The sequence below is a fragment of the Lactuca sativa genome, chromosome 1, assembly GCF_002870075.4.
Source record: "Lactuca sativa cultivar Salinas chromosome 1, Lsat_Salinas_v11, whole genome shotgun sequence".
NCBI lineage: Eukaryota > Viridiplantae > Streptophyta > Magnoliopsida > Asterales > Asteraceae > Lactuca > Lactuca sativa.
In genome coordinates this window covers 206,297,444-206,309,772 of record NC_056623.2, presented here as the reverse complement: position 1 = coordinate 206,309,772, position 12,329 = coordinate 206,297,444, and positions in this window count along the sequence as shown.

The window sequence follows — 12,329 nt, the reverse complement described above, 5'->3', positions numbered from 1 at the left end:
GGAGCACACATGTTCTTCATTACTTATACACCTAAATCATAGACGAGCAACTAGTGAAGTTGTGGGAACCATAATACATGACATTATGGGTCAAGGTAGTTTGAGAGTCTAGAGGCCTAAAGATATTATTAAAGATATGAATGCGTTGGTGGAAATTAATTTGAATTATTCACAAGCGTGACATGCTAGAGAATTTGCTATGGGGTTGATGATGGGGACCCCCGAAGAAAGTTTCTCCAAACTTCCATTTTATTTTCACAACTTGAAGAAACATAATCATGGGACTGTGGCGTACATACAAACTGATTTAGAGGATCGCTTCAAGTATTGTTATTGTTTTTTCGTGTCACACCCCCGAAACAGACGGCGGAAACGTCGGGGGGATTGTGTGTGACTTCATCTTGAAATATCCTTATAGTGAATATAAATGAAACATAACATCATCATTACCATGCATAATATAATACAACTGTCATTGTTTACATCAAATACAATCTTTTAAATAACATGACCGAAACATTCAATGTATGATGTTTAACAGTACACAAATAAAAATACCATATTCTTTTTGATCCTTCTGCTTAACGAGTCCCTGAGAATACAACTTATTTTGAAAACGTCAACATATATAATGTTGGTGAGTTCATAAGTATATTTGAGAAAATGATTTGTATAACTTTGTAATCACAAGAAAATCCTGTATTTTCTCAAAATAGTTTGGTATGTTTATGTCTGATCTTGTATTAATGTATGTGTGTTATTGTTTAATAGAATGTCAAAAATGATTAAAGAGAATGTAAATAGAATGTCCTCGGACAACCCGATGTTGCGCGTAAAAGAAAAATAGTTAATGTTGTCGTACCGACAGCGAGGTTAAGTACCAGTATGAGTAAGTTTCCGAAAATCCAATCATAAAATAAAATAGATAATGTTGTCGTACCAACACCGAGGTGGGGTACCAGTGTGAGTAAGTTTCCGAGTAACCCAACATAAAAGAAAATAGTCTTCCGCAAACTTCATAACGTTAATTCCTCTAAGTGATCCGTTATAACCATAGTAAATAATGACAATTTCACCTGCATTGGCGTTAGTGAATGCCGACTGAAAAATAGAATAAGGTTATAGTCACCCTAGACCGATGTAGTCTAACTGTAGCAAATAGCTCAGGTATGGGGTGTCATCCCCGTATAGATCTATACACAAAACCCCTCTCTCCCTCAAAGAGACTATGATTATAGCTAAAGGCTACGATCGAACACTTAATAGGCGTCAACCGACAAAACTCACTAGATCCTTAATCGAATTTACGTAAAGATAAACATATAAATCTCATTCCAGGTCCAACGAACCATGTAAGTGAGCCACTAGGGCATCGCTAAACATGTGACTCATTTCAAAACCTAATATGAATGAGATTATATAACATGGGCCCAAAATATATGTAATACGACAACTAAGTCCCATTTCACATGTAAGGTATTTATAGGCCCACATAGCATGCAAATAGTATACAAAACCTATCAAACATATAAATGGGCCACTATGGCCCAATAACCTAAAATTAATCTGTTTGTTAGTTTGTTGTTTGTTTTGGTTCAAGTATTCACTAAAATAGCATAGAAAGGCCACTTTTTGTAAAAATGATGTTCTTGGCCTATTAAGCCAAAAATTTACAATTAAGGCCCAATTTTTGTGAAAATAACACTTTAGTCCCCATTTTGTTCAAAACTTGTGTTTATGACTAGTTTGTAGTAAAAATAACATTTTAAACCCATTTTTGTCAAAAATATCATATTTGGTTTGATTTTTGTGAGAATACACATTTTCCTGGTTTTGGATCCGTAAATTCTGAAAGTTTGTTAATTTTGTATACTTTGTTCACAATTTTTCTCATAATTTTTTTTGGCCTCTAACATGTGTGAAATTGCTCACCTTCACAGGTTGGTCCGAAATTATTTCAAATCTGATAGATAGTTTTGTAAAATTCGCCTAAAATTGTATAAAACTCGTATGAAAACGTGAGAGTAGTCTTTTTAAAGGTATAGACCTGAACTGTTTGCATGTAAAACTGTTTTGAAAAATATTATCATTAAGGTGGTCAAAACAGTTCGAGATTGGACCAAAACTTTTCTGTCAAGGGCTGAATTTTGAGTTTAGTTTATAGATCTTTGAACACAACACTCATTTTTGCTATTTTCAGTTTATAAATCCCAGATCTACAAGTTTACATGTATTATATATGATAACACATACTTTTCTCAAGTTCTTGGTATGTAATTTATTTTGTTGTATTTTGCATTTTTGGCCTTGCACTCGGCGAGTTGAAGGCCCAACTCGTCGAGTAGGAGTGGGATTGGACACGGAACTTAAGTGATGGGCTCGTTGAGTCCGCAGCCAGACTCGACGAGTAGGCTCTGACTGGACAAAACCCTAATCTAAGGGTTTGCACCCTATTTAATCATCTCTTTCAGCCACCACTCGTCCCCAAAAACTCTCCCTAGCAAACCCTAAGTGTTTTGGTGCAAGAACTAAGTCTTTTGAGTGATTTTTGTGGGTTTTGACCTCAAAGAAGAAGGATGAGCATTGAAGGATCAAGAGGAGGCTGAAGGATTCGATTTTGGTTCATCATTTGCAGTCTTTGAAAGGTATAAAGCCTGTACCTTGCTTGTTTTTTTGTTAGATCCCTTTTTGGGGAAGATTTTGGGCTTTTAAGCCATATGAGGCGACTAACCATGATTTTCAAACATGGTTGGGGGTCAATACTTCAAATCTAGCACTTGGGAGGAGTCACAAGACAGATTTGGGTTGCTTTTGCACCCAAGGAAGAGCCCATGCAACAAAAGAGCCATTTTAGAGCCTTTTTGGCTCAAAAGTCCCATGCATGCACGTAAAGTTTTTAACTTTACGTGCTAGATCGAGCTTAAGGGCTTGGATCTATCATTTAGACAAGTGTTGTACATCAGAAATCGAGGATTTATGGTGTGGACGTTATCGACTTGGCGAGTCCGTTCTTGGGACTCGACGAGTCCAAGGCTTTGAGTCCCATATCTGTTGAGGGTCAAAAGAACTCGGTTAGGTGTTAGAAGGGTTATAGCAGGACAGAAGGAGTGACCCAACGCATTGAACTTAGTTTTAGACCTAGAGTTAATAGTTCTCGACGAGTGCTAGAACAAACTCGGTGAGTCCAAGGCAATCTTCTTATGTTGAAGATGAACTCGACAAGTTGTTCATACAACCCGGCGAGTCAAGGTCAGGACTTGTTCATCAGATGAAGGTGAACTCGACGAGTTGTTCATACAACTTGGCGACTCGGATGAATGTTCATTGATATTCGTAAAGAAGGGGAACCCGTCGAGTTATGGCCAAACACGACGAGTTGAGTCATGGATAAGGACATGCAAATGGTAGGGACTCGAAGAGTTGACGGCCCAAATCGGCGAGTCGGGTCAACTAGAAGGTGACTTTGTCTTGGACTTGGTTGGGGGTAAAATAGTCATTTTACCCTAAGAGTAGACATCAGATTCTGAATGAGTGTTTTGTGGGTGTTATAGTCAGAGGATTTCCGGAGCAGCAGTAGACAGAGGTTTCTTTCATAGATTATCAGCAGCTACTTGTAGAAGGTGAGTTACCTTCTAGTAGGGGTGGGTCTAAGGCCACAATGCTGACCCATCAAAGAGGAATAATTAGGAGATGATTGTCTTTATGATAATTATCTTGGTCTGGTTATGTACCTTGGTTATGAGATTTATCTGTATGATATGTTATGTGTATAGTAAGGATCAGTTTCCCTAACAGCGGTCCTTAGGATCGAAGGGTAGGTCAGTACCCGGATATGCCTGACTGTATGTTTATATCTTGATGTTGCATGCTAGTGGTAGGAGTGGAATAGTCCCCAGTTACCGGTTAATGATGATTATCGGTTGAAAGATACCGATGATGATTATCGATTGAAAGATATCGATGACGATTACTGGTTGAAAGATACCGATGGAAGTTACTGGTTGAAAGATACCGGCGATATTGTATGGTATGTGGTATGATGGGGAAACTCACTAAGCTTTGTGCGTATTCTTTCTGTTTTGGTTTCAGGTACCTCTTCGTCTAAGGGGAAGGAGCCGACGGCTTAGCATCGCATCACACACACACACACATGATTCCGCATCAGACTTTCTGGGATTGTACTCTGATTTTCATTATTTTTGATGTGATTGTTTGGGACACAACATGATGATTTTGTAATGTGTTGTTTTACTAACAATGTCATGGTAAAATGTTTTAAAAATTATTAATTCAAAAATGAAATTTTCGGGCTTGAATTTTGGGATGTTACAAGTTGGTATCAGAGCACTGGCTTGAGGGATTTAGACACACCCTCGGGGGTGTCTGGACTCAAACCGAGGGACTAAAAGATTTTTACAAGGAAAAAGGTTTTATAAAATCTAAATGGAAGGATTTTATGAAAGACGAAGTGTGTGATGCATGCGACTGGCCGGGCTCAAGTAAGTTTTCCCCAAGATACCCATACTTGCTATGTTATGTTATATGGCTTTGATTCAGAAAACTGCATGCTAGAGTAGGACTAAGGATCTAGGAGGATGCCTTGTGTGCCTGATATATGATTCTGAGAATTGCATGCTATTTAGGGCTAAGGGTCTAGGGAGGATGCCTTGTATGCCTGTTGTATGAGCTGTATGCTAGGACTGTTTAGTCAGCAGTAGGATGACATGTGTAGGTTATGCCTGATTTGGTTACCCAATGCACGAATATTGCTTGCTTTGTGTTAGGAGGGTTCCGGCTACCTTCAACTAGCTAAGGAATGGATATGTAACAGTATCTGCAACCTAGTTACGGGGAGGTGGTGGGGACCCCTAGTGCAGCTGATGGCAGAGGGTACGTCGGAGAGTGCCCTAGGGAAGCCTAGGATGAGGTCAGTAGAAAGGGTATCGGTAAAAGGGACTTGGTGAAGTCGAAGCAGTCCTTGAGGAAAGTACGGGTAGATGTGGAAGGTAGTATGGGCCCGTACTACTGAAAGCAGAGGACCTGTACTCGAATCAAGGAGGGCCTAAATGGAACCTGGAAGCTTGGAAAGTGTGTGAAACCTCTAAAAAGTATATGTGACCCTGACATTCGTATGTTTATTTTTGGAATGGTGGTCACACGACATGGAGCAGGAGGTTAAGGATTGGGCTCGGGCGTAGGATCCGAGCATGTGGATGATGGGTTACGCAAGTTCATCGCATCCGATATCACGAGGGGTATCCTTGATGCGACGCCGGTTATCTTCGGATCGATCAAGGAAGGGATCATTGAGCTGATGGAGGATCGCCGCAAGGCGTTCAGGAGTGACATGGCGGCCAGCCAGTCAGGATCACGCACACTTTCCTTTAAGGACTTCAGAGGGAGTGGTGCGTTGGATTTCCATGGGGTGAAAGATCTCATTGCTTCTAGGAGATGGATCGCAGACATCGAGTCTGCGCAGCTGATGAGCTTCTTCCCGGAAGGGTCGAAGGTCTGTTTCGCTGCAGGGTGTTTGAAAGACAAGGCCAGAGATTGGTGGGAGTCGATTGGTGACTCTCTGGGAGCCTCGGTTGTTGAGGCTATGACCTGGTCAAACTTTGTGACCAGATTCAGGGCGGAGTTTGGGCCAGCTGTGGAGCTTCAGCAGCTAGCCAGGGAGTTCTTGGACATGAGGACATGAAGAGGACCCGCTACCATGACATGCTACGAGGGAATTGTTGGTGCCCTAGTATATGGGTGATGAGGACACGAAGAGGACCCGCTGCCATCACATGCTACGAGCTGACATCCGGGAGCATGTCAGTTTCTCAGCTTGCCCTACCCTGGATTCCATGATTACCAGGGTAGGGAGAGGGAGATTGATCCGGAGCACATCTGGAAGAGGAAGCCAGCAGGGGGCTGATGATGGGGGCTTCGAGGAAGAAGCCCAAGGGATCCGATGGTAGGCCGAAAGGCCAGTCAGGGCGGGACCGTTGTGGGAAATGCGGTTGGTCACATGAGGGAGCTTGTCGCACTGGACCGGGTTTAGGCTGCTATAAGTATGGCAAGGTTGGACATTTTGGCAGAGATTGTACTACCCCTACTCATGCGATTCAGATATCTGACCTGATTTGCTTTCGTTGCAATCAAAAGGGCCATAAAAAGACCAATTGCCCTAGATTGACAGCAGCAGCAGTGGCGCTGGCTGTGGCGCCGACTCCAACGACAACACGGGTTGTGGATCGCCAGAAGGCCAAGTTGGAGGCTCTAGTGGTTCAGAGCCGAGCATTTCAGCTGACAGCCGAGGAGGAACGTGCTGCACCGGATGTGGTGACGGGTATGATTACTTACCTTATGCTTTTATGTTATGTCGCTGTGATTTTGATATATTATGTGCCATGCTTAGGATCGTTCCATGTGAACGGTATCCCAATTCAAGTGTTTTTTGATTCCGGTCCCACTTGGTCATTTGTCTCTGTTGCTCTTAGCAAGAAGTTTCCGGAGTCTTCGAGCATGTTGGATTTCCCTCTAGAGGTCGAGATTGCGGACGACCGGTCGGCATGAACGTTAGAGGTCTATCGGGATTTTGTTCTGAGGCTGTTTGTGGAACGTTACCTAGTGGACTTGGTTCCCATACCTTTGCGGGGGAACAAGGTTATTATTGGTATGGATTGGCTGAGCCCTAATGGGGCAGTGATCGACTGCGCGTAGTAGTCACTAAAGATTAGGACCCCTAGTGGGGGAGAGCTGGTGGTTCAGGGCGAAAAGCCACAATGAGGACCAACTTTATGTTTGGCAGTGAGGGCTAGGCGCTACCTCCACCAGGGTTGCGCAGGTTATGTCACCTATGTTATGGATGCCCGGGAGGCGCGTAGGGAGACGGTGGGCGATGTGCCCGTAGTACGAGAGTTTGTCGACGGATTCCCCGAGGAGTTGCCCGGGGTACCTCCGGAGAGACAGGTGGAATTCATAATTGATCTGGTCCCTGTTGCGGATTTGATAGCCAAGGCGCCGTATCGGTTGGCTCCTCCAGAGGTGCAGGAGTTGTCTACACAGTTGCAGGATCTGTTAGACAAGGGATTCATTAGACCGAGCAGTACACCCTGGGGAGCCCCGATCCTGTTTGTGAAGAAGAAGGACGGGTTGAATCAGATGTGTATAGATTATCGGGAGCTGAATTAGGTGACGGTGAAGAATTGTTACCCACTCCCGAGGATCGATGATCTCTTTGACCAGCTACAGGGAGCATCTTGGTTCTCCAAGATTGATTTGCGTTTTGGGTATCACCAAATGAGGGTCAGAGAGGAGGATGTGCAGAAGACTGCCTTTCGGATCCGTTATGGTCACTATGAGTTTGTGGTGATGCCTTTCGGGCTTACCAATGCTCCTGCCGCGTTCATGGATCTCATGAACCATGTGCGCAGGCCGATGTTGGATCGGTCTGTGATAGCTTTCATTGATGACATCTTGGTCGATTCGAAGATGCAGGAGGAGCACGAGGAGCATCTACGAGAGGTTCTGGAGACTTTGAGAAGGGAGAACTTGTATGCTAAGTTCTCAAAGTGTGAGTTTTGGTTGCACGGGGTGTAGTTTCTTAGGCACCTTGTCAACCAGAACGGGATTTCGGTAGATCCGACCAAAGTGGAGGCTGTGATGAGATGGGAGGCTCCAAGGTCTCCATCTGAGATTCGGAGTTTCCTAGGATTAGCCGGCTACTATCGGAGATTCATTCAGGATTTCTCCAAGATAGCCGTACCCCTGACCAGGCTAACGAGGAAAGTTATGGTCTTTCGTTGGGGACCTGAGCAGCAGGCTGCATTCGAGAAATTTAGACGGAGATTGTGCGAGGCGCCAATCTTAGCCCTGCCAGAGGGCATGGAGGATTTCTTCGTGTATTTTGATGCTTCCATCTCTGGTTTGGGTGCAGTATTGATGCAAAGAGGGCATGTCTTTGCTTACGCTTCGAGACTACTAAAGCCTCACGGGGCGAATTACCCAACGCACGATTTGGAGCTGGGGGTTGTTGTGTTCGCCCTCAAGATATGGCTTCATTACCTCTATGGGGTTCGTTGTATGATTTACACGGACCACAAGAGCCTGAGGTATCTCATGGACCAGCCAAATCTAAATATGAGGCAGCGTCGGTGGCTTAATGTGGTAAGGGATTATGACTGTGAGATCCTCTACCAGCCGGGACAGGCTAATGTGGTGGCCGACACGCTTAGACGCAAGGCAGCGCCGATCAGGATATCTGTTTGAGGATGAAAGTGGTGGCTCCGCTATTGGAGCAGATTTGGGAGGCCCAGCAGGAGGCCATGAAGGAGGAACATCGGAAAAAGCGAGTGGATTCTGGGGCAGGTTTCCTCCTTCGACTATGACACCCAGGGATTACTAACACTACATCGTAGGGTGTGGGTGTCGTACCACAGGAGTATGCGCTAGGTTCTGATGGAAGAGGCGCACAAATATCGATTCTCCATTCATCCTGGGGTGACGAAGATTTTTAGGAATCTTCGCGTGGACAACTGGTGGCCCTGCATGAAGCGGGATGTAGCATGGTACGTGGAGTGGTTTATGACCTGCAGGAAGGTCAAGGCCGAGCACCAGAGGCCACACGACAAGATGCAGCCGTTGGATATTCCGCTATGGAAATGTGATGACATCATGATGGATTTTATCACAAAGCTTCCCAGGACCGCGCGAGGGGTGGATTCGATTTGGTTCATCGTCGATCGATTGACCAAGAGCGCTCATTTTATTCCGATTCAAGAGAGCATCTCGGCTGAGAAGCTGGCGGACATCTATATCAGGGAGGTGGTTACGCGGCACGGGTTGCCAATGTCGGTGATTTCAGATAGAGATGTTCGGTTCACTTCCAAGTTTTGGAAGAAGTTTCATGACGAGCTGGGTACTCGTCTGCATTTTAGCACCGCCTTCTACCCGCAGACAGATGGTCAGAGTGAGAGAACCATCCAGACTTTGGAGGACATGTTGCGGGCATGTGTCTTAGACTTTAGAGGTAGTTGGGATAGTTACCTTCCGTTGGCTGAATTCTCATACAACAATAGTTATCATGCGAGTATCGATCGTCCTCCCTTTGAGATGTTGTATGGGAGGAAGTGCAGGACCCCGATATGTTGGGGTGAGGTTGGCCAGAGGGTTATGGGGAGCACCGAAGTAGTGCTCAAGACGAGAGAGAGGATTCAACAAGTCCAAAGTAGGCTTCAGATTGCTCAGAGCCAGCAGAAAAGTTATGCCAATAAGCGCCGATCTGACATGGATCCAGGTCGGGGATATGGTTCTCCTGAAGGTGTCACCATGGAACGGCGTCATCCGATTCAGGAAACGAGGAAAGTTGGGCCCCAGGTACATTGGACCATTCAGGGTCTTAGCCAGAGTGGGTAACGTGGCGTATAGATTGGATCTGCCAGCCGAACTCAGCCAGATCCACAGCACCTTCCACGTCTCCCAGCTGCAGAAGTGCCTGGTGGACGACTCGGTAGTGGTACCCTTAGAGGATACTCAGGTCGATGACGATCTGAATTATATTGAGCGGCCAGTGGCGATCCTCGACCGGAAGTCGAAGGATCTAAGGAACAAGAGGGTGGAGCTAGTGAAGGTGCAATCGCAGCACCGGAAGGGCTCGGAGTGGACTTGGGAGCCGGTGGATGAGATGATGGAGCATTACCCAGAACTTTTCCAGGAAAAAGCTGTAGACTTCGAGGACGAAGTCTGATATAAGTGGGGGAGATTTGTAGCACTCGGTTCCTAGTATGTAATTTATTTTGTTGTACTTTGCATTTTTGGCCTGGGACTCAGCGAGTTGAAGGCCCAACTCGTCGAGTAGGAGTGGGATTGGACATGGGACTTAAGTGATGGACTCGTCAAGTCCGCAGCCATACTCGACGAGTAGGCTCTGATTGGATAAAACCCTAATGTGAGGGTTTACACCCTATTTAATCATCTCTTTCCGCCACCACTCGTCCCTAATGCTCCCAAAGACTCTCCCTAGCAAACCTTAAGTGTTTTGGTGCAAGAACTAAGTCTTTTGAGTGATTTGTGTGGGTTTTGACCTCAAAGAAGAAGGAAGAGCATTGAAGGATGAAGATGAGGCTGAAGGATTCGAGTTTGGTTCATCATTTGCAGTCTTTGAAAGGTATAAAGTCTGTACCTTGCTTGTTTTTTGTTAGATCCCTTTTTGGGGAAGATTTTGGGCTTTTAAGCCATATGAGGCGAGCAACCATGATTTCCAAACATGGTTGGGGGTCAATACTTCGAATCTAGCACTTGGGAAGAGTCACAAGATAGATTTGGGTTGCTTTTGCGCCCAAGGAAGAGCCCATGCAACAAAAGAGCCATTTTAGAGCCTTTTTGGCTCAAAAGTCCCATGCATGCACGTAAAGTTTTTAACTTTACGTGCTAGATCGAGCTTATGGGCTTGGATCTATCATTTAGACAAGTGTTGTACATTAGAAATTGAGGATTTATGGTGTGGACGTTATCGACTTGGCGAGTCCGTTCTTGGGACTCGATGAGTCCAAGGCTTTGAGTCCCATATCTGTTGAGGGTCAAAAGAACTCGGTTGGGTGTTAGAAGGGTTATAGCAGGACAGAAGGAGTAACCCAACGCATTGAACTTAGTTTTAGACCTAGAGTTAATAGTTCTTGACGAGTGCTAGAACAAACTCGGTGAGTCCAAGGCAATCTTCTTATGTTGAAGATGAACTCGACAAGTTGTTCATACAACCCGGCGAGTCAAGGTCAGGACTTGTTCATCAGATGAAGGTGAACTCGACGAGTTGTTCATACAACTTGGCGACTCGGATGAATGTTCATTGATATTCGTAAAGAAGGGGAACTCGTCGAGTTATGGCCAAACTCGACGAGTTGAGTCATGGATAAGGACATGCAAAGGGTAGGGACTCGAAGAGTTGACGGCCCAACTCGGCGAGTCAGTGTTGGATAAGGTGTCTAAATCCATAACTTATTTGGTATATACTTCACCCGACCCGGCATGGTCTATTTAGGTTACACTTCACCCGAACAATTATTATGGATAATCTTATGACAATAGTATGTTTATGATTTATTAATATATTATAAGTTATAATATATTAATATGAAATCACATTGTTTAATTAGTATTGATCTTAAATTAATTATGAATTAATTTAGTGATCAAAAGGTGACTAATTAAACATGGGTTGTTGCATTTTATATAATGTGGGTTACACTCATTAGGAATGGGCTAAGCATTCAATGGGGTCCATGGATGATCCATGGAGCTTTTAACCCATGGATCCTTGGAAAGGAAAATACATGGGTTATTAGGGTTTACCCTAATCCCCCACACTATATAAAGATGCTTGTGATGCTTGAAATGACAACTAGTTGTGTCAGAACTAAGTGGTTGCCAATTTCAAGAGTGCATATACATATTCTCTCAAGTTTCCAAAGTTTGTGGTGATTTGTGATTCCACTTGAGGCATTCACACTTTTGGTGCTAGGCTCTCAAACTCCAAGGAATCAACACTCATCAAAAGGTATGTAATTCATCTAGTTCTTTTATGTTTAAAAGTTCCCCATGTCATGCTAGATAAGTTATAAACCTTGGAAAACAAATTTTGCATGTATTTTAGACAAACAAAGATCCAAGGTTTATTAGGGTTGCATGTACACTTAGGTAGTTTTAGAATGCTCAAAACCCAACAGTGGTATCAGAGCCTAGGCTTGTTTTCTTAAATACTTGATGCAAATTGCTGAAAAACGAAGTTTATATGTTGTCTGCACAGCAGACTCGCCGAGTCCATGAAGGGACTCGAAGATACCAAGGCAAAATGCATCCAACTCGTCGAGTTTGTTCATGCACTGGATAAGTTGGACCCCCTGACAACATATATTTGACTGTTTTGGCTAGAATTGGTCTAGAATCACTACCATAAACTGTTTTGGACTTGTAAAAGCAGTTTTTGATGTGGTAATGATTGTCGTAAACCAATTTCAAGGATAATATCAAAATTCCAAGTTTTATATGTGTTCATATTGTAACAACCCGAAGTTGTTCATCGCCGAAAACCCATTCTACCCGTATAACTCGTCGGAGATCGAAATGTCCCGATATCGTTTTTGGGCTTAGTTAACTAAAATTATATGTTTATTATCATTCAATGAGGGTCCAAATCATTTAGGAACTCATGAATTTAGCCCAAAACATTTATTTCATAAGTTTTAGAAATATCCTCGTCGGGTGACGGAAACTCAATCGGGTGCGACCTAAAGCTTCGTTTAAGGCCGGTATCGGGTAGAATTCCACCGTTTCCAAGTTTTAGGAAC